Below are 24289 nucleotides of genomic sequence, written 5' to 3' on the forward strand. Positions count from 1 at the left end.
GTTAACTTACTTGAATACTATCCTGAAACTGCCTGTTATGGGTTTAGCCAAGCAGGCCAAGAAGTTAGGCTTTAAAGTTCAAATGAGGCCTGAGATTGTCAGCTGACTTGAGCTGGGCTGAGCTAGCTAACACCTGACTTCTTCTAGCCAATAATATTGTATTCCATACCATATTGCATCATCTCAAAAAGGGTAAGAGCTGGCGTGTGGGAGTGGCTTGGTTAGTTCCACCATGGCTGCACTAAGAGGAAGACATCTAGCAGCTTCTCTACTATGCTGGGCCCTGCTTCTGTTGCCTTGCATTTTGTTTGCATTCAGGGAAGTAGAAATATTTTGTTGTTATACTTTCTCTTTCTTGCTGAGTGTCTTTTGGAGTGCTTATGAATTTAGAGTAATGGGCTTTGTATTAATTGGGGAGTGGGAAGTTATTCCTTGTTATATATATGTAACTTGTGTAAGTGTGTGTTATATTGTAGTTTCCTCTTAATTTTCTCTTTTCTGTATAAATACATGTAGTTAGTTTCAGCATAGACCTGGCTTTGGAAGTTTTTTTTCCTCTCTCCCTCTTCTTTTCCCCTTAGCTGGTTGAGGGGAGGAGGAACCCTTTTCACTCTGTCTTGGACAGTTGGCATTTTGCCAGCTCAACCCAGGACACTGCCTTATACAAGGACTACAACAAGAATTGTGGTGTTATAAGCCTCATATAAAACCTTTTGCTGATTGCTAGATAGATCATTTGCACAGACTGCTTGCCTTTCTAAGTTAACTGGAAGCAAAAGAAACACACTGGTGAACAGAACCATTGAAATGATCAAAGCAGAAAATCTCAGCAAAAATTTTTAGCTAAACTTTAAAAAAAATTGCAGTTCATGAGGAGGATTATTCCTAATTACATTCATTTACTCTAACAAAAAAAAAAATAAAAATCCAGAAGGCTATTTTTCTCCCTCTTCTGTATTTAAAGCCTTATAATGATATTCCTGTTTCTCCACTATTTGAATTTTTGTTGCCTCCATGTCATCTGCTGGCAAGTTGGAATGAAACTCCAAGACACTGTAAGACAATCAAACCTCTTTTAGTGTCTGCGACCCAGCTCCAAATGCCTGAGCAAACATCCCATTGTGCACACAGGGTCCCTGGTGAGAAACCAGGCTCCAGGAGAGAGAACTTGCCAGTGCAAAGTTTTGTGGTGAAATTTATGAGCCTGTCATTGAATCAGTTAAAAGGGTTTCCGGTTTTAGCCTAACGCTGTGAGTTTAATATTTAAAGTTTTGCAAAGGAAGTGATTTGTTTCATTTTGCTTAGGCCTTTATGTAGCTGAATTATATTTCAGCAAACCCAGTATCCATAGCTACAGTACTTTCCCACTGACACAGCAGCATTTCCTGATAAAGTTTCCCCTATAACTCAGCCAGAAAGCTTGTCTGAACTCCAGCTTCTGTTTCTCCAGTTAAAGCTAATTACACTTATATGGCACTGGAGTTTGCACTTCCTCCTTTTCTTGGGGTGCACAACTGCCAAGAAGATCTATATTTGCCAGGGGAAAAAAGCCCTGAAAGTTGGTGCCAATTAAAAAAACAAATATGTTGTAACTTAATGAGTACCCAGCAGATCGAACCTGATCCTGCTCAACAGAAAGGTGATGTAGGAATAAATAAAGGGCAGCACTTAACCAGGAGCAGAAAGGGAAGGTAATTTTTTTTACCAGGGAATGCTTTGCTTTACTGAGTAGGACCATGCACTTTCCCCCCTTCAGACCCTGCCCACAGTGCCTAATTAATTCACATCAATTTTGAAAGAATACATGATTAGCTGTCCTAGGGCTAAGCAGTAGCATATTGAGTCACACACTAGAAGGCCTAGTTTGGGCACTGGCTCAGGATGGCAGGATCCATGCCAACATAAGAATCTAAATTGGTTGCAGGGCAGGGGGTGGGGGGCTTGCCAACTAACTGCCTCGCCTCATGGCACCATCTGCCAATTTGTAGACTGATGTTGGCATCAGATCTGAAAGAGCCACTTATCCACTTGTACAGCTATAGGCCACAAGAGTGAAAGGAGAAACGTTTGAAAATAAAGAGGAAGTTGACTAAAAAGCGCATCTCGTCTAGCACAATGCCTGTCAGATTACTGTCTACAGTATTTTATCATCAGATATGGGCATTTCTTAAGTAAATAAAGAAGCTAATCCATGATTATCATATCTTCATACCTCAGATTGCAAACTATATAAGGTTAATGCTCCCAGATAAGTTACCTTTTTAATGTGCATAATGGGACACACAAAACAGAAACCTCTCAAAACTTAGCCAGTGTGAATTAGTTTCCAAAACCTAAAATTAATTCTTTGGTAATGTCATCTACTTCAGTGCCCTCATAAATAGTCAGATAAGTATAATATCATTATTAAAAGCATGCAAATTAATTTCAAACTTACTTCAGGGGGAACCTGGATAAGAACTAGGATTTCATGAAGAATACTGGTTTTTTTTGAAACATTCCTTCCCTTAAGGTCTACCTCAATTCAACATTATGTCAACATGATCCCAGCAGCTTGCACCTGGCAAAGAATCCCTCACCCTTTTTGATCTAACAAGAAAACTAAATCTAAGCTTCTGAGATGGACATCTCTGTGCAGTGGATCATATACAGAGTTGAATTCAATCTGAGAATATTTAGAGAACAACTGAAAATGTGGACACTAAAGACAACTATCCTATTGTGAAGGCAACTATACACTATTGTGAAGAAAAGGTACTTACAAAAAAATAAGGTTACTCAATATTGCATTGTTTAGATAGATGATACATTTATTTCTAGACATGGTTCTGATCTTGACTTCATCTACATGGCTATTGATAGGTTTTGTCCTAGAAATCTGAGTATCATTTTTCTCTTTGTAGCCCACATGAAAAAATATCAGCAAAAGAGGGGAATCATTGGAGTGAAAAGCAAGCCTTCTGGAGTCTAAAATAATGTAAAATTTTTTGCAATTTCTCATTGAAGAAAGTCTGCATAAGTCCTGTTTGTCTTTTACTTTTTTTGGAACACTGTGAAAGATCCATTTCTTTGCATAAATATAGTAGGTTGAGATCAGTAGGTCCTACAACCTTTTTATACCTCAAAATACAAAGAACTATGAAACTCTATCTGAAAGAGATGGAACATATTCCATGTCCTTCCCCTTCCTGAAAAACATCTTATGATTTTATAAATTGCATTTCTTAGTTTTGGTTACTGAAATGTCCTGGTTGCACTCTCATGTTGGACACAGGTAGATAAGATCCAGTACTCCCTTGGAGAGTGCACTTGCAGAACTGATTAACAGTGATGATCTCACCAAGAAAAAGGAAACCTTCCCTCATGTGGAGGCACTGCAAGAGTTCTGCACCTGATGGGATGCTATATGACTCAGATTTCTAGTTGACACCTTACTCATAAATTGGCCCCTAGAGAGGCCTTTAGTAACTGTCTTAAATTAGAGAAGCCTAGAGCAAAATGCCTGAGGCTGCTTTAGTTTCCATCCTAACCTATCCAGTTCTAGCAAAGTCCTAAGACTACAGAAAAAACAAAACCACCTTTGTACAATCTCCATCCTGGAGTAAGTGCTGAAATAAACACTCAAAACTCAGGGAAGGATTTAGAAAATAAATAGATAAACAGGCCTCCAGAGAACTATTTGTTGCCCATTTTTTCCCTTTTAATGTTTTTATACATGATAATGTAACCACAAAAGTGCAAAAATGTCTAAAAACCTTGAACTTGGTGTTCTGCCATCTGCTGTCCCACAGTTCATTTATGGGTTTTGTGTGCATTTTCTCATGAGCACACTCCATGTATATTATTTACTAATTAGTTAAGTTTTTTTCTGTGTTTTACTCTGTACTTTACCTGCACATATTTACTATGCTGATTAGAGCTTGTAGGTATGTGTAGTGTCATATGAGGATTAACATTTTCTTTCTAGAATATTACATTAGACCTATTAAATTATTGTCAAAGGATATTCCAAATTGTTATGGATCAGGGTGGGAAAAGGAATGCAACCTCTTTAATATTAAATGACAAGTACCAATATTTAACGGAGTAAAAGATACATCTTGGTCTAAATTACTGTTTACAGGATAATGGGTGATTTTATTCTACACTGAGTTACCTACAGATTAATCAAAGTGGTGAAAAGTACAAAAGTATAATATGGTGAAATATTGCAACTTGAATTTGGCATGTACTGGAGACTGAGTTATTGCTAAATCAGGTAGAACAAATAGAATTTTTTTTCAAGATATATCAAAAAGTTTGAAGGAGCCAAACAAACATCTCTGATATTGGGTAGAAGTGTCTGTAACTGAGGTGACAGAACTAAAATGAGATATATGCCATTTATCTAAGAGGATTTGAGAAAGTTATTCAGGTGAAAATTCTTACAAATAAGAGACAGAAACTTTTGCTAATGCAATTATTTTGTCAAATAGTGTTCAGCAGGAAAATCTTACTGTCAAGACTTTTATCTCAAGAAACTAAATGAAACTCAAATTAGCAGAATGAAGTAAGGTTGTGGAGAAAACAGAAATGTGGAAGCAAACAGGTTCTGGTGTAATGAAGGTGTGTATGTGACCCAAGAACTGTAAGAAGAAACTTTAGTATAAGCAGTCACAAAGCACTCCTCCCATAGCTCCTCTGTGCTTACGAATTGCAGCACATATGGTTCTCTAGCAGAGGGTCTCAGAACAGCGGGTTAGTTTACATACCATATGTATGCAATTGGTAGGCACAACGGGGTTGCGATAAGGTTATTGCATCTGCCCTAGTTCAGAATTCCCTTGTATTTTTAGGTTTATGTCGGACAGTAATGTTATTTTAACAGCTTTTGTGTTAAATGTCACATGTTTTGTTAAATAACATTAGAGCTTCCTATATTTTCTTTTTATTAATTTTGACTTTGTAATAGGGACTCAGGAGACTTAAAATTGAAACACATTGTAGAATGATGGCTGTTGGAAGTTCCAGACTCCCAGGAATGATAATCAGCTAAAGAGCATTCTGTCTCATTGCTGTCTATTTAACTGAGTAGCTAGTATTTTGTATTTCCACTATTTTGAGAATGAGTGGGATCTGTGGATTATTTATAGAGCAATTCTTGGAAATATTTTTTTTCTGAATCTCTTTCAGAAATTATTTGTCTGTGGGAGTTCAGTAATATGAAAACAAGCAGTTTTGGTTGGACAGTGTGCCCACTGATTATGTCTATTTTGTACATAATGAAATCCTTACAGTCATGCTGGGTCTGATGTAATCCTTACAGTCAAATGTGATATTTTACAATGTCAGCAAAAATTCGTCTTCTACTAGTATTTTCAGCAGCTACCTAAATATTCTTATATGGTGTTTAGGAAAAAATACTTAAGAGATATGGATGAAATTAACGTGCATTTTAGCAAAACTTTCTGATAACTTTGAAGGAATTTTGTACTGCTTTTACTGCTTTGTAATCAGAATTTGTGAAAAGAAAATGGATGATCTTGAAAGAAGGGTTTAATGCTCTCCAATGTAGACACAAATTGTCTACTAATAGTATGTCTGTTGATTCATGTAATTTGGTTTTTATCCACAGCATGTTATTCACCACCACACACAGGAGACAAGGAGTGCTTTAATATGCAGACTGCAAGGTAAAGTATACTTCTGACAATAACTTGTATCAATTACTGGAACAGTTTAAGCATTGGTTTACCTCTAACTTCCTAATGCCAGGATTGATAATGTCTGGAAATTGCATTAACATGGTGAAAGCAACAGGAGATGGCAAGCCTTTTACATAACACATTTCAAGCATAACTTAAACTTTTTTGTAAATGCCTTTTATGGTAGATACACAATGGAAAATTATTACTCTTGCACTGAAAGCTGTTGGTCACTTCATGTTCCTTCCAAAAAGAGTGATCTCCTGTAAAGTTTAATGCAGGCCAGAAGTGTATTTTTTAAAAAGGAAAAGAAATAATTTGACAGTGAAATTCCATGATGACAGGCTAGGAAGCTACTGGAATTGGGAAATATAGTGCAGGTAAAGAACACTCCTGAGGAAGTACCATCACTTATGTGAATGTAAAAAGCACTAGGACTCTGCCGCTAATCAGCTCATCTGTTCTTTTGAGACTGTAGTCTATGCAAAGGAATCTTTCCCACATGGCATTGTTTGTCACATTCAAACCTGGAGAAAATTAGGTAGGAGTTTGATTATTCAATTTATAGCTACATATACAATTTACATAAGAATCACCAACAGACCTAGATACTTTAGATTAATCCAGAAATTATAGACATTTGTATCAAAGACAAAAGGCAACTATCTAGGGTCTAAGTTTTAATTTTCTGTGAAATCTGTCAACAAAAGCCAACTCATGCATGGGCTGAGCAAGCATTCCTGAATACGAGAGGAAAATCTCTCAGAAAGTCAATGAGGAGAGTATTTTAAGTTTAAATGGAGACATCTTTAATGTGAAGAAGAAAAAAAAAACCTCAAAATTTAAAAACTTCAGATATCAAAGGCTTACACAGTAGACTTGTAGTCAGATCCTAAAAAGTTAAAACTTACATCCTTTTATGATTGTTCTAGGATTTTTCTTTAAAACATAGTTTAGACAGTCCCTGCAGAATGCAAGCAAGAAGTGGCTAACCCATCTTGAAAGTGTATTCTGAATAAAGAATTATGGAAAATTATACTTCATTATGAAGTCCAGAGAGGAAATAACAAAATTACAGCTTTACTTAGTGTCAGTTATCTCATCTTCATGGTTAATTTACTTAAATATGGTCTCTGTACAGAGGCATGTTTGCACTTACTTTCATACTTGTATTTTCATTGCAAGTAGACATCCAGGGACATCATAGGAAACTGCTGCTTAGATGCATGGCCATTCATTTATTCCAACAGACATAGATATTTTTCATGAAATCTATATCTCAATTATTTACTTTCTTTAAAGGGGGTGAGAAATGCCAACATTAGTATTTCATGGCTAGTCAAGTTGATAAAAAGAGCCAGCAAGCACATAAAACCGGCCTAGATGAAGGGTAATTGAAAGGCTGATTATGGGAATGTTTCTTTAAGATCAAACAAAAGAATTCCTAATTAAATATTATCTTTATTTCCTCTCCAGAACTTCCAAGAGAAAGAATCTAGATGATCTGAACTACTTGGAAGAGTTCTTTTGAAATGTATTTCCACTAAAATTGATAATTGAAATATCTTTTTTGAGACATTAGATTTTGTAGCGCTGTCTAAAATAATTTAATGAAGCTTTACAAATTAAGCATTTTCAGTAATTTTTTTATCCTTCTCTTGGTGTATCTATTTTCTCATTCTTAACAATTAACAAGGTTTATTCAGCCAGAATGTAAATGAAACTTGATGAGTAATGTTTTCATTTACTCAAGATTAATTTTCCTGTCAGTGTTTGTTTCTCACCGTATTTCAAATTTATACCAAAGTAGAAGGCACAGACACTTCATATTACTGAAGTCTCCAATTTGGTGGGCAAAGCTGAAGAACAGAGTGCTTCTGTCTCCTTCTGCAAACAGGCAGAGGTGAGAGTCCCTTGAGGACAAAGTGAGAAAGGGGCCATCCGATTCATTATTCACTCTTGACATATTTTACAGGTTCGAAAAAGTAGCTAGCATAAGTCTGTGCTCAAGCATTTGCCCTCATGGGTAGGAGTGGGTTAAATCTGTTCCCTCTGTTCCTGCGTGCTGCCCTGATACATGCACAGATGAGTGAATTTCAGCCAAGTTTAAGTCCTGATGTAGAGAAATTGTACTGCTCAGACAAGAAAACTCAGCATTTGCCTAAACTGAGCTGGACATAACGTGCACTAATGTTCTCTCCTGAAAAGGTACCTGACAGGTATTTGCAATGCTGAAATGAATTGAGACAACAGAAGTGGGCTGGCTCAAGTAGAGTTGCAGTCGTATCTTTGAAGACAATATTTGTTTTGCTAGAACATAGAGATAGTCTAACAGAAACTGACCGTGGGGAAACAGCTTCTCAGAAAACACACCACACACAACGTGGGGGTAAACCAAAAAGCCTTTATTCAATAGGAGAGCTGACTTTCAAGGGGTCGGTTCGGGGAGGGATTTAGAAAGGGGTGGAACCTTAGGAGGGATTGGGTAAAACATGTGTTGGTAGCCATTACCATCCAATGAGAGGAGATCTGAGGGGTGGGCTCAAGAACTCAGTCATGATAGGTCCAGGGGCAGGGCAAACTGGATGACGGGCAACCTGAATGACCAAAGACTGACTGAATGACTTAGGGATCGGGGCTGGACGGGCGGAAGAGACAGGTGCACTTCTGGCTGCATGGTGCAGGAACGGGGCTCTGGGAAGGTCTGCCACAGCTTGAATCTGCTGGTGGACTCTGGACACCACAGCCCTGGCACACCACCTGTGCTGCCAGCTGTGCCACTCGTGCCACATGGCACAGGTGCTGTAGCGCTCCCCAGCAGTGGCGTGGGGCCCACGTGTCTGTTGCTGGGTGAAGGGGGGTGAAAGCTGCTTGTCACACCACCAGTGGGAGTTGGGCGGTCCTGTGGCAGGAGATGTGCCCACTTGGGACCAATCCAGCCTGGGAGAGATGGCACCAGCACCTCCTTGTGCTGAGGCTCGTCAGGAGAAACTGCAGGGGGACACACAGCAGGAGAAGGAACATAGGGGATACAGAAATCGCAGAGTGGGGAACCTGTGCAAAATCTTTCAACATTTAAACTGCGGGAGCTTCAAATTCAATTTCCACTGATTCTGCTACTTCTCCATCCTCCATCCATTGCCTGCAGCACTGTTCCCATTCTTGAAATGGCATGCGGTTCCCTACAATAGTCAAATTTTTGAAATCTATTAAAATAACTTAAATCTGTCTCACTTGGAAGGAGATCTTAATCTCTTATTAAAAATCATCAGTGTCATACTGCAAGGCATTGCTGTCTTTCGGAAGCCTGTGTTCAGAGATGACCTATGTAGGTTACTGCCTTGACATTGTAGTGAAAAGACCTGGACAGGCCAAACTGACCTCACTGTTGATCAAGTATATATTGGTCTTCATTGACTAATCCCTTGTCAAAGCCCTTCACTCTTGTAGCACATTCAGAAGAAATCATCTTTAGTTGGTGGATAAAATATCTATCACGATGTGATGCTTGCTCATGATCAACATGCCCAGGTGCTACAGCATAGAAATAATTATAATCATAACAATAGTACTGATATTATTAAAAGTAACTTAGGTAATCAAATATCAGTTCAAAAGAAGGGACTACACAACTGCTAAGCTGTCGCCACATTGCATGGTCAAAAAGGATGCTAATAGCTCCTGGATTTCTGAAAAAAAATCCCAAGCCAGATCTTCATGTAGTATGTGCAAACTGTGTTCTACAGGTTCTAGATATATTTGCCTTAGATATATTTCACAGTTAGACTGATTTGTCTGGAACTCATTTGAACTTAGCAACTCTTTAATTTTCAGAAGCCCTTCCTGATGTAACAAGGTAGTTTACAACATCAGGAAATGCAAAGCTAATTTATACTAAGAAATTTACACAGCAGCCTACATAATTTTTTTCCGAAAGAAAGGTTTTATCTAATGCATTTGTTACCAATATTTTATCTGCATTTTGTAGGTAGAATTCATTCAGAATCAGTTTGCCAAATAGACAGAAGCTTTAGGGAAAGACACCGTATAAGTAGATGTTAATGGAATTTTAAGGGAAGGAATAAATGCCCTATAGTTATCCTAAACAGCTTGTACCTGCAGCTGTACCCATGGTAAGAGTAAAACAGGTATTGGGTAGGTGGTGTACATAATGCATTTTTTACAATGATTGCAGATCTGACTGGCCATAATGCTTTTACAGGTGTAGAAATCCTAAGCAACCACAGGGCTATGAGCTGACTTCTTGGGTATATGTTATCGAAGAAAGTTATTCATTTGCACTGGAAGAACGGCTTTTCCAGCATTTAAGTTCCTGCTTTGGGACTTAGGGTTTTTTTCCTATTTTGAATTATTTTTTCATATATTCCAGCACACATTTAGCCCTTGGCAGATTGAAAGGTGTCTCTGTCAGGAAACATCATCTGAGGGAACACAAGATACTTCACAGCACAAAAAGAGGTGTGGTGTAGGAGGAGAGAAAACATCAGAAGCATTGCAAAAATACCTTTTTGTTTTGTGTTCCCCAGCTTTGAAACTTTTCAACAGCTTTGAGCCATTAAAAAGTGTAACTTGCTGACAACTTTTTACATGGAATGTCAGCTTTGTGTGATTTGAAACAGCTGAGATAATAATTCTCAAAAGAGAAGTTTATAACACTGAAAGGAATATAAGTATGTATTGTACTAGCAGCACCTCTCTAGTAATGACTACAATAGATCAATTGATAGAATAGTCAGCCTTTTATTTGAACTCAAGAGTTCATTTGCTCCTCTTTTAGGATTCATTTTGTTTACCTGAATTGAAAATATTTCTTTGGCATTGTTATTGAATTTATTTTGACCTAGCTGGTATTGCAAACTGTGGGCTTAGTGAACAAAGGTACTGTTTTTAAGCAAATGTCCTTTTCTGTAAAGAAAATGATAGAATAAAAGTAGAGCTGTGTGAGCCGAGAATGGTTTTTAAAGTTTGCCATGAGGTGTCAGCAGCTCTTTAATTTTCAGAAGCCTTTTCTGACATTAGAATTTCCCAGCAACTTGCTCAAACTCTTTCAACAATGTTGGAATATTTTCCTCAAAAAATATTTCTATTTTAGAAGTCCTTAAATGTTTCCATATGACTAACAGAGATTAATTTGTCTGTTTAAAATATAGATAAACCTGCAAATAAGTTATTAAATAAATGAAAAATAAATTCATCATGTTTTTCTTCTAATTAGCTCAGTTAATTTATCTGCTGTCCTGTATGTTCGCTGCCTCCATTAAGTTCAAAACTACATAATTTCTGTAAGAATTTTAAATGCCACATTTTTAAGAAATTCAGTAATAATATTCATCAAGTGTGGCTTGGAAATAACATATTTAACAAACTTTAGAAACTACTATGAGTTTTAGAGTTAGCATATTAAATTTCAGTGCAAATACTGTATCTTCAGGTTTCCCCAGGTGGCAATGTGTATTAAGAAATGGATGTCTGTGTCTGGAAATGCAGTTCTTGTTATTTTCTCAAGTTAATTTAGCTGCTGAGTGTAATACTAGTTTGGGTTTAGGAATACCTTCAGAGGGAAGGTAGAATTGGACGAAAACCATGAAAACCGTTTCTTAGTATAATAGGTTCTGGGTAAAGCTAAAACTTTATCCAGGCCTGAGAGATTAAATCAAAGCTTATGTTCAGGTAAACTAGATACCACTATCTATCAATGTGTTATCTCTGTGTCTTGAATGTATCTACACTCAGATAATTTGGTCTTGAAAAGCTCTATCTTAAAATAAAAGTTTGCAGGAAATGAAAAATACATTCCTGCATCAAACCCTTAAAAAATTTTCAGAAATGACCTTATGTATTGTCAATTTGCTTTCAGATTTTGGGGCTTACCTTTCCTGCTAATCCTGAAAATGCCTCTTACATTTAGTAAAAAACCTTGCAGTGGTGCTATTCCACTGATCTAGCAAAAAACCCCCCACTGTAATTACTTACAAGCCTGAACTCTTAACTCTAAATTAAAAGCAATGTTCAGTGTAGGAGCACAGACACATCATGGCAGTCTGGGTCTATACTCAAACCTGAAGATTTTACCATAACGGCTACAGAGAAACCAGTGGGATTTAGTCTGATGGAGGTAATTTCTACCCCTTAATGGTGGGTCATCACACATTTTTATTCTGAATAATATTTCATGGGTGTCAAGGCAGGGAATGTGGGCAGAAAAGATTGAATTATGTTTAAACATTTTTCTTTCTCTTGAACATGAGACAAAGGAAGGTGTGAGGAGGAGAAGGAGGATATGGCCTGAGCTGGCTAGTCTACATTACCATCTACCATGTGTGGAAAGTGATTTAAGATCAATAGGTCACACTTCACTTTGAAGTTAAGATACTGCCACATCTTTTTGAAGACATGATCCTGCAAAGTCCTGAGCACCCTGGCTGAAGGCCAGGAAAACACATAAACACATGCTTAACTCTAATCGTGGAACTAGGCCCCTTGTGTTAAAGTTGACATGTGCTGAAGTGCTGGTCTGGAGCAGTGCCAGAAGGTTCAGCATCCTTCAGGATTGATTCCTCAGCCAATAAACTAAGGGCTGCAGCTTAACAGTAAGCTTCAGATTCTGTTTACATTTCCTGCTTTCATTTCAAAAATAAACCAGGAATTGTTAAACACAGAAAGTCCTTGCTCCTTTGAGAAAATTGACATAGATGGGGGGACAAAAGTTTGTTTTAATAGATGCTACCAAGGAACAGGATGCTTACTTCATTTGGCTGCTTGCATATCCTTTCTTTCCCAAATAATCCCTTAATGACCTGCTAGCATATAGTCTATTCAGTGTCTGTTTATGTGGCCAGCAGAAGTCTTGCCTTTAGAAATTGGTTTTTACAATGGTCTCAGGTGGTAGTACTCTGTTCCTGAGCTTCCACAGCAGGACTTAAGTTGATTCCCACTGCTAAATAAGGGATTTTGCCATTTTAGAATGGCCAAGTAGTTGTCACAGCTTTCTTCTGCTGGTTTCTGGCAGATGCAGAAGTCAAGAGCTAAAACTGAAGCTTAGAGAAAATTGGGCTTTCTAATGGGCTGAAGTTCAATCCTGCCTAGAAAGAGTTTATATCCTTAAACTGTGAACACATATGGTGAACCTGGGATGCATAGTTATGAACTAGGCTATCAAGTCTGAAAAAAATTGCAATCAAGTTAGGAGACAATTCTATAGACAACTGTGCAATATCAAATGCAGATACAAACCTCCACTATTTAATTTCCAGGTTATCATTCTCCTTTCACCATCAACAAAATGTTGCATAAGGATTGCTGCATCCATCAAGGTTCGAAAGGAACATTGTGAAACTAAATGAGAACTAAGAGAAATACTTAACATGCTCACAGGTTAAGCTTTTTCCTCCATGGAACATATTAAAGATTGGCTTAAGTTTGCTTTGGTTACTAAGACCATAGGAAAAGTCTTTTTGAAAGTTTTTTTCGTGAATGTTTGGAAACTTAATCAAACAAAATAAAACAAAAATGTAAATGCTACTGAATAATTTCTTAACATTTAATAAATGCAAAATTTTCTCGTTTTAATAATATAACTTTTTCTAGCACTAAATACAAGTAAATGAAGAACTGTCTTTCTAAAAACTAGCCAAATACAGTAAAACCATGTTGATTTTTGTTTATTTGAACATAATTATTGCCAATGATATTAAAACCAGAAAATATTTTTATTCTGGCTGAGACATTAAACTCACTCTCAGAAGTTCATTAAACTCACTCAGAAGTTCAAAGTTAGTTCAGAAGTCACATTTTGTGTCTCATTCTGCAGATTTAGAATGGGTATTCCCTTTTCTTGCTTAATGTATTTTTGAGAAAGTGTCTGGTACCCAAACCTTTTGGTAGAAAGTAGCTGGACTAGATGATTTACAATGTTCATTTCAATCACATATTTATCTGTAGACTGTACAGGACCTTGAGAGTATTGAATTATTAACACCTCATCATATTTAAGCTTCTCACTCCCAGGCATGATTAGAATAAAATTATTGAATAACATTAGTTTGGTCCATTCATGCTACAGTGCTAGAAAATTACGTCACCTTACAGTTAATTCAGAGGCAGAAACCTAAGGAACAGACGGTGCTTTTGTGTCTTCTGCCGTCAGTTCTGCTCCTTTGTACTGTGACTCCATAGGGGTGTCTGAAAAACACACTTCGTGTGACTGTACTTGGAACACCTCCAGTGTTGCCAAGCTCCACAAGTAGAAGCACCATTGGTTTCTTTGCCCTGGGATTGTTTTTGTGGGGGAAGGGCAGTAGGCTGAATCAAAGATGGAATTTCTAACCTGATTCAGATTAGCTTGATCTGGTTGTGTGAATGAAGTTATTTTAGAGAATTTCCTCTATTTTTCTTAAAAGAGTAGCCTAATAGAATCTTTTACAGGGATCTTTTTCATACTCTGTTTTTGTTTAGCTATCATCTGCTGTCAAAGGTGTTCAAACAGATCTGAACTATAAGTTGTGGCACTGTGGTAAACTGCCTCCTTTGGAAGATTTTTAGAAGCTCTTCTTTGAAGGTTTGGCCTTTAGCCTATGAAGGTCAAAAAACATTTGGGAGCTCATATTATTTGTCACCAGGGAGATGCTAGGGTAAACCTAGAAGCACATTTCACTTCAGAATCCACATGATTAAAATTAAAATAGTATGTCTGGTATGTATACAGAAAAAAAGTACTGTATTTTCTTCTGTGTTTTCAAATGGATCCAGCAGAAATTAACCCCAAATAACATATATCATATATGGAATACATTTATCTATGTGCATATATATGTCTGTATATATAAAACACATGCAATATTTTCATGTCAATAGATAACCACATGAATAGACTAGCCCAACAGAACTTTGCAGGCAAAATCCTGATTCCATAAGGAATTCCTACTGCAATTGCCTGTGAAAATTGTGTAGCCAGCTCCACTGGAAATGATGAGTCACAAATATTTTATCTTCAGGTTACAAAAAGGAGTTTTGTCACAGTGTATTGCTACTGAACTGATAACAAAATTCAGCACAAGAATGCCTCAGATGCACCTTTCATATACAGAGTGAGTTTTAACTTTCAGTTTTAAAATACTGACAGATAAGATGCATTCTTCTTGAACTGGTCTATGACATAAAAAAGGTATTATTGCACAACAGTAATTTTTACCATCATTGTCAGTCACTAATCTTCAAAACTGCTAGGATTAGTAGGAGAGTATAACAGTTCTGTGAAACAAATATCCTTCCATTTAAAAGCAGTCGAAAATTTTCTTGTAAATTTAGGACTAGATTTTAATAGCATGAGAGAATCTCGAGGGGATGTGGAGTTGGCCCAATTATTCTGCATTAATTTTCTGGGGTTTTTTCAGGAAACTACTAAAAAGAAATGACAAACCCAAAGTTTTCTTTTACTTTAGATATATTAAATAAATTCTATGAGCTGAATCAGTTCAGAGTTCTGGATCTTAGCCCCCATATCTCCACATATTAAAATGGAGAAGAAATTGAGTAAGAGAAAGAAAAATACTTTCCAAACTGATGCATAATATTGGTTATGAACTTTTTTCTAGGATATTACACTGCATATGCTAATGAGTCACTAAGAAAGCAGTAGATGTGTTATATTACTTACTGTGCCATTAATCTGTTGCATAGTCTGTGCAAGGCACTTCCCTTTGTCTATCTTGATTTTCCTTTTCCCTTTATGTTTTCTATATAGAATATAAACTTTTTTATTATTAGACTGACAGGTTATCTTTTGATCACATATATATGCTAAAATCAGCCCCAGAACTGCAAGTGCTGGATCAAAATCATCGCACCTGCATGATTTGAAAGTCTTTTCCAGTATAAACTCACTCTGAAGGTACAGTTTGGGTTTTTGTTTGTTTGTTTGTTTGTTTTCTGGAATGACCTGGTTTTAGCAGTCTGTATGTATACTAGGTGTCCACTGGATTTTTGCATTTATTTGTGCTGTGAGTTTTTTAAAGGAAAATAGGTCCACTGAATAACGAGATTTATATGTCTGATACTTTTGACAGGGATTATATAGCATTGACAGTAGTCATGTAATATGGAAATGTGAAGTTTAACATTTAAAAATAGTTTATTAAACTGATCACCAGAAATAATTTCTCCTAAACAAAGTTACAGACACTTGTTCCTCCCTTGTTCCCTCCCGTTTCTTCCTTCAGAGAAAATTGCAATTACACCTCTGTAAGAGGTCTAGAGTTCACACTTCATCAAAGAAAGATCAAACACTTTAAACTGTTCCTTTTTAAGTTAATAGTTTCCAGACTATCATTAATAAATGTCTTACTTTTAACTGAGAAAAGTCATAGTGCTGAAAATAACAGCCATATCCAAAGATTGCAAAAAATTTGATGTACAATATCTAGTAGACAACTTTATTGGACTTAAAAATGTAGGATGGAAATCCTACAGAATTTTAATTGGGTTCGGTCCTATTCAACATCTTTATTGATGATCTGGATGTGGGGACTGAGTACACCCTCAGTAAATTTGCTGAGGACACCAAGTTGGATGGGAGTGTTGATCTGCTCCAGGGTAGGAAGGCTCTTAAGAGAGGCCTGGACAGACTTAGTCAATGGACTAAGGACAACTGTATGAGGTTCAGTAAAGGGAAATACTGGGTCCTGCACTTGGGTTGTAGTAACCCCATGGAGTGCTACAGGATGGGGGAGCTGTTCAGCAGAAGGAAGTTGGGAGTGCTGGTTGACAGCCAACTCAATATAAGCCAACACTGTGCCCAGGTGGCCAAGAAGGCCAGGGTCATGATGCTCTGTATCAATAACAGCGTAGTCATCAGGACTAGGCAAGTGATCATTCCTCTCTGCTCAGCACTGGTGAGGCCACACCTTGATTACTGTCTTTAGTTCTAGACCTTTAAAAGGACAATGTCCTTTAAAAAGGACATTCAGGTGCTGGAGCATGTCCAGTGAAGGCTAACAAGGCTCATGAAAGATCTAGAAAACATGTCTTATGAGGAACAGCTGAGGAAGCCAGATTCGTTTAGTCTTGTGAAGAGGAGGTTCAAGGGAGGTTCATCACCTTCTACAAGTACCTGAAAGAAGGTTTTAGTGAGGTGGGGCACAGTCTCTTCTGCTGTGCCTACAGTGGGAAGACCAGAGGAAACTAAGCTGAGATAGAGTAGATTCAAATTAGAAAAAATATTTTCCCTGTTAGGGTGGTCAGGCATTGAAATAGGTTGCCGGGGGAGGTTGTGAAACCACCATCCCTGGAGGTGTTTAAGACGTGATTGGACTTGATCGTCAAGGTTTCTTCCAGCCCTGGTGATACTATGAAATACTGGCAAGTCATGGACTTTTTTATCTCAATAAAAGTTTTTGATGCTTCTATTGTGCTATTGCTCCTCTTCATTGCTCATATAAGAAATAATATTCAGTGTGATATTTTGTACATTGGTAGCTAAGTTAAACAGCATTGCCTACTCTGGATTTAAAAGAGTATTGTATTGAGTTGTAAATAGAAGCAATTGCATGATAAACATTTATTGAGTAGCTGAGTCTTTTTATGTGTTCTTTCCATCCCTCTATGTTGCCAAGGTGACCATTCAGAGATAAACCAGCTTAAAATGCAAATAACCTTATCCCTGAATATTTCAAATTCAGAATGTCTTCTGAGTAACATTAGAACTGTCAGACTTATGCAAGTAATCATATCTGAAAGATCCTACAGCTTTTAGTTACATATCTTTTAAGGTTATAACCTCACATGAAGGCAATCCACTGAATTATGTTTTTCTTCCCATAACTTGCAATGGAGCAGTATTCTGCTGTAAGAAACAAATTGTTCAGAAAAGGTAAATCAAGGGTAAGACTCAGAATTACTGTGATGTCATACTATGATGACAGTCTATGACAACCAGTCTTAAGCTGATAACCTTCAATGTACAATTTTTATAGAAGTTCACTTGACTGTCAGCAGCTAAAATGCCATCATGAACTGGCTTAGATTTTCTTTCAAACACTTTTCCATTTTTTAGATTTCAGCTTTATGGAAAAAAAACCTACTTCTCAAAAAGACTTAACTGAGGCGCATAGCTCCAAGGAGACTTCACAGCTGAAGGCCTCAAGGTTATCCTATTCATCCCTCATATGCTGTACCCCAAATGCTGTAGTTGAAAGACCACGTTTCAGAGGTTAGTTAATGAGAGAGAATGTGTGCAGCTTCTAGCACAAGAGATCTAAAAACTTTTCCTAAAAGTGCCAGAAGCTCCCTAAAATTATTTTGAAGACATAAATATTAGTAAAAAACCCATACAGAAAGATCAATGCTTTCCTTGTTTTTCAGATGCTGTTAAGTGTGGTTTCCAATGATCACACAGTATTCACATGCATTTACATTATGCTCTTTTAAGAATATTACTCCCTATCGTAAATCAACCAGTAGAGTGATATAGGCAATAAAACATTGTTACTAGGCTTATCTTTTTGTCACTTTCCAGGCTTTTAAATACTGCTGTTGACAGAGAGGCAGAGCATTTGGAGCAATCAAGTTTCTACAAAGAGATCATATGAATTCAGGAAATTAACTTATGCTTACATTTTAAGATCAGCATGGCATAGAAGAGAACAAGATTACTGTCTTCTCCATGTCAGTCTGCTAGCTACGGCATTTAGCTGGCAAGTAGAAGACCAAAGTTCAGACTCTTTCTCAGGCAAAAATCTTCCTTTTCCTGCCTGTCAGAACAAAGTCTCATCCAGAAGGTTGCAACATTCTTTTCTGCACCTCTGCTGTGCTGAACTGGATTCCACGCATTTGGCAGATGTTACCATAACTGCTGTGTCATATAAAGGAGACTACAGAGTTAATAAATGTATAGGAAGCTAAAGTCTCGCTCACCTCTCAGAAAGGAGGAACAGAGAATTTACTGCATTGCATCATGGTGGGAGTCAACTCATGAGCATTTGTATGGGCATGGTGTACATTCATGCTACCATTCTCCTTTGGGAGTATCATGCCCTGATAGAGCTTTCAATTATTGTGTGGAAAAGGGGTTTCTGCATATTTTGCCTTAAGTATACCTGTATTTCACTACTAGATTAGGGAAGCCATTGCAGAATGTTATGAAAATTTTGTCTTTAACAATTTTTTTCATATCTGTAAAACAATAGGAATCAAAACACCATAAGCTTTTGAGGGGCAAGGTAAGGAAAAACATTCAAAACCAGACATCAAGTTCAGAGTAAGATGAAGCAGGATTGAAGAGAAACAAGTCAGAAAGTGCAACCAGGAAGAAAGAAATATGCAGGCACATAGCTACAGGTACCAAATACAATCAGAAGAATGTGTCAGTGGCAGGATCACCTCACTGAGCAGATGGAGAAACATTAATTAGTCACATTCACAGCCTAGGTCTCAGGTGGTGATGTCTTTAAATGCTATTTAATTGTTCTTAACCAGAAAGATATTTAACAGGTCTAATACAGTCTAGCAACTAAAATGTATACAGAGAAAAAGGGTATGCAACAATATTTTTTTCCTCAAAAGGAAGATTGTGAACTACTTGATAATATTTAGATAAACAAGTACTAGCCTGTACACTGAAAAATGGCAATGTGTGCTCTCTGATACTATTTAGAATCAACCAAACTTTGTGTCAGCAACCAAAATAGATTTCTAATGCATGAGATAATCATCCCTCACATTGGCTGTTACTTTTGTCTGCCTCAGTGACTGGATCAGTGTTGCCAGAAGCAGTTTGCTCTGAGGAATGATGGAAGGGAGGGCAAGCACTGTGAGGAAGAATAGATGGCTACCACAAAACAGATATTTTATAGCAGGAATTCACACTGAGAGGCTGTTGAAATAGTATTCAGTGAATGGCAGTGACTTAAATACTATTCTTATTGTAGATGCAAGGACCGATGCAGAGAGGGCATAAGCAGGTGCAGCCTCATTGAAGGCAATAGTGCAGCACCCACTGGGCCTGAATTTAGATCACAGTAGGACTTGCTGTGAAGTGTATTACACTAATGATAGCTATGGCAACATACTGTTTTCTGCATGACCTAGATGCATTTGCCCCACATAGATGTTTTCACACCAAGATAGTGTTGTTTCTAAATTTCTTACCAGAAAGAACATGAAATTGAGAGATGCATTTTTAGGCCCTAGATTGTATCTTACTGTGGGTTTTAACCCATTTGTGGAAGGATTATACAGTGTTGCCCTTCATGCTTAGTAGGCCTTTGGCAAATAGGCTTTCTAAAGCCAGGTCCGTATTAATAACTTCACAAAGTTAACAATTTTCTATTCACTTGCTCAATCATTTTAGTTCATCATGTATAGTTTTTAAAGACAGATTTTTTTTTTACCAACTGCTTCCCAGTGATATTTATTCACCAATAATCAAATTACACATTACTTCCTCAGAAGAAGTTATGCAGGGAAATATTTATTTCAGGCTCGGGGAAGATTTCCTGAGATATATAGATGAAAAGACATTTAATTGGTAATATTCTGGTTATTAAAGAAGAACATGTACTTATAACTTGTCATGCCTAAAGTAAGGTGCAAACTTTTTGTCTGATTTTTAGTGTTTTGCCTGCATATAACAGCCTACAAACTTATTTATCTTTATAGAGTCTCATCAAGCACTATTTCTACTTCAGGGAAAACTCAGATAATCAAAAGCTTGTGGTTTCCCATGCAAGCTGTGCTAGACTTTACAATTTATTTTTGAGGTTGGTTTTCTTTTTTTGCTTCATTTTAAGCTACATGATAAATTTATATGATACATGTTGGCTTCTTTCCTGTAAACTGGTTCTATCCCCATTACACAAAACATATTGTTCTGTTCTGGTTTTAGTTTTTCTTTCTGTTAACAAGAAGAGTGAAAAATGGGTAAGTTTTAGACAGTTCTTGTTTGTTTCTTAAAGTTGCAGCATATTTACTGAGTATATAATATTTTTTTGGAATAGTTCACATTTCCTTTAGCTCCAAACTATCACACTATGAAACAACATTATGAAAATCTTCCATAATGTGTAGTGCTATAAATAATGTACAGAGAGGAACAATAATTCTCATAAAATAATTGTAAAAATAAATATATGAGCAACAAATAATGTCAACATCAAATTCAATAAAAATAATATCCAAAATAATATGAAGTATTTTTTACTTCCAATTAATTAAGCAAGCATTTGATTAGAATTGAAGTAGACTACACCTAAATTACAGAACAAGTTTATCCATCAGACTCCTTTAGCTCACTTTCTCACGTTCAAATTATGGAATTGATTGTTCCTCTTGAATTTACTGGATCCTCTCTAATCACTTTGGGTATATTTTTAAATCACTTACAAAATGGCCTCCTAACCACAGATCATTATTCAGACCTGCAGAAGGAATCTACACCAAAAATCAGTGCAGGTGATGAATGGAAATGTGTTCCTTGAGAATTTGTGCCACATAAGGTGTTGTCTTGATTTGAAACAATTTGGAGGGGCAGAGACCTTGGACAGAAGTCTCCTCCTTAGGATTCAATACCCCTGATTTCTCCAATACAGACCAAATACGCTCATCAACCAATGAGGAGAAACCTCCCAAGCCCCACCCACCAGACCAAATCAAGATGGTGGCCAGTCTCCTCCGCCTAGAAAAACCCCATGTGGCCACAGGACAGAGACAAGATGGTCATCCCTCCACGTGGTTTGCCTCTCCTGCTTCCAGAAAACCTGGCAGGAACAGTTGGAGAGTCAGCACTGGCAGGAAACAGCAGATAGCTGAGATTCGACACCAGCAGACACTAGTGTGTTGCTGGAGTGAGGCTGCAGTGCTGGTACAGCCTCTCAGAGCAGGTCTGCAGACACCTCAGGTGACTGGAAGGACCTGCAAGACACCCGCTGGATCCAGAGACAAGACTTGGTTGTTCCAATTTCAGTGCTTGTTGGTCAAAGAGGTGGTTGCAGTCCAGATCCATCAAAGCAGTGGTGGAAGCCTCAGGTGGTGAGGGAAGCCTTGAAACTCTGAGTTGTATATGTTCAGGTTTGGGTGAGAATGCCTCTGGTAGCTCCTCTGGAGCAGGGAGTTTTACGCTGGATGATGTAATATTGTCAGGCATGGGAGACACCTAAGATGTTGCAGCTGTCTCTTGTGTCAATGCAGCTGAGTCCATTATGGCCCATTATGGCTCATCAACAAGAGATGAATATCTTCAGGCCAGGTGTGAATGTTGTGAGGAGTTACAACAGTTGAATCATCTGTGTAAGGAAAAAGTATCACTACTCTGAGTTTGTGAAGTTTAAATTGTTATACCATTTTGGCAGTTTTGTGTTTGAATCTGTAATGCAATCTTGCACCTGTAAGTGTAAGCATTTCAGCTTGTGCTGCATTGATTCTAATTCTCAAAAGCAGATAAGATTTTTGGATATGCATGATTAAAAGCCTAAGGAATTTAGTTGTCTGGGTCTCTTGCAATCACTTGAAAAAAATTCATGCCTGAAGGGACTGAAATCCAGTACTCAATTCAAAACCTTTGATTTTGTGTAAAATAATTTTTCAAAATCTTGTGTTCCTGTTATATTTATGGACCAATCACGTAGCATTTCACATATGTCAATATGTGTTGAGTCTGGGATGTTGCAATGCCTGTTGCTGTATAATTGGAAACATATCAGGATGCAAAACACTGAAGACTAGACAGAAGACTGTGGTGTGTGGCTCGGCTTCGTGAACGAAGATTTGGGAAGGGCTCTCCCCACATAGGTGTGCCCTTCCAGCCTGCGCAGTGGATTTTAGGTGAGGCTCAGCGTGCGTAGAACTGGCCCCACCGTTTAAGTCCTGAGGTTCATCTGCCACGGCCGAGCGAGCTTGGACAGTGGCAGTGAAGTCCCTCAGGACTAGAAACTACAGCACCCAGCATTTCCCAGGAGGTCTCCCATCCAAGTACTAATCTGGGGCTGACCCTGCTTAGCTTCCGAGATCTGACTCTGACAGGATTGGATGTCAGGGAGGCATTTAACTGCCTGTGGTAGAATTGAAGAAACTCTAGTTACAAAACTATGGATAAGCAACTGGATGTTTCACAGCAAAAGATCACTTGATGACTAGGATTTCACATCATGAACAAACACAGAAGAATGAAATAAGGACAAAGAATATTTATTAATGGTGCTGTAAATGAAATCAGTTGCTGCAATATGAAAACTTGCTGGGATAACTGCTACCTATCATGGTTTAGAAATGGTATTCCCCAATTCAGTGCCCTCCTGCTCCCTCCCCTGAGACTCCAAAGCCGCACACTGTTCACTAGTTTCCTCTTCCCTGCAGGTGGCTGGAGAGGCACAAAAGTTAACATTACAGGTTGAGATAGGAACAATTTCCTGGAAATAGCAATGAGATAAGAAAACAAACAGTAATAGAAACAATATCAATAACAAAAGTGTACAAAAGAGACAGGGCAGAGCTTAACTCTACTGCACCCACACCACCCAAACTGCTCCCTCCAGTCAGGAGCAATGTTGCCCCACTTCTCCATCTGCCATGCTTGCTCCATGGGAAAGGGACAGTCTTCTTGGAAGTGAGGGAGTCCCTTTTCCCTGCCCCACTGGAATGATATGGATGGTAGAGAATGTTAGGGTCGTAAGCCACACCCACACAGCCCCAGGCTCTGTCCCTCCATGGCTACTGCAAAAAAATTAACCTGTCCTTGGCTGAAACCAGAACACTACACTTAAAACCAACAGTGAAGCACCCACTCCTTACACTGCCAAGTTGTTCCTTGGGTAGTTGAATTTCTTTATAGTGTTGACAGTACTAAGAATAAAACCACATATCTCAAACAGTGTTTTTTTCCTTCTGTGTTATTGTACTTCCATTGTGCGGGGTTTTTGGTTGTTGTTTTTTTTTTTTTTGTCTCTCCAAGTCAGAAAAAATGATTAAGAGAGAAATAGATTTCTCTAATGAATCCACAGGTAATGCAAAATTCATATGCCTTCATGTGCAGCTGGGCAATGCATGACATAGTGCACAAATAAGAAAGGAAAATTCCCCTCATTTTCTGGAGGTAAGAACCCTGGTTACTACTGGCCATCATGACCTACTTGTCCATTTTTACAAAGAAGTGGATACTTTCCATGGGAGAAGCTTAAGCATCAGATTTGCTCCTTAGAGCATTAATAAAGGGGCTCAGTTAGCTTCATCTCATTATTTTACTATGAGTATTGACTTTGGCCTAGAGTCATGTATAGATAAAATGGTGCAAGGGTTTGTCCTAAGTGATTACTCAGAATTACAAATCATTTCACATGTAACTGAATACTGCAACCTAGCTTGGCACTCTGCTCCTTTCTTTTCCCACCTTCAGCTTTCCAGCACCACACTCTTCCATATTTCCTGTCCCAGTAAGAGAAAGAATTTAGTTTTGGTTAACTGGACAGTTAATCTTACTCACTGGAAGTGGAATTTTAAGGAGGACATACCTGCATATCACACAACATTATGCCAACAAAGATTTCAGAAAAAATATTTAATGGTAGCCTGGTTATAAGGAAGATAATGGGCAGCATGGA

At 37.8% G+C, this 24289-nt stretch overlaps 1 long non-coding RNA gene across 2 annotated transcripts; it reads left to right on the forward strand.

Moving 5' to 3' along the window:
* The first annotated feature begins 242 nt into the window (after nucleotides 1-242).
* On the forward strand, nucleotides 243-23544 carry LOC139673070 (uncharacterized). Of its 2 annotated transcripts, none has more exons than XR_011698045.1 (3): nucleotides 243-2754; nucleotides 5615-5672; nucleotides 21287-23544. It is a non-coding gene; the product is annotated as an uncharacterized lncRNA (long non-coding RNA). The 2 variants fall into 2 exon arrangements; XR_011698046.1 differs by lacking the exon at nucleotides 21287-23544 and adding an exon at nucleotides 18217-19191.
* The last annotated feature ends 745 nt before the right edge of the window (nucleotides 23545-24289 follow it).

This window comes from Pithys albifrons, chromosome 6 (genome assembly GCF_047495875.1).
Source record: "Pithys albifrons albifrons isolate INPA30051 chromosome 6, PitAlb_v1, whole genome shotgun sequence".
NCBI classification, from domain to species: domain Eukaryota; kingdom Metazoa; phylum Chordata; class Aves; order Passeriformes; family Thamnophilidae; genus Pithys; species Pithys albifrons.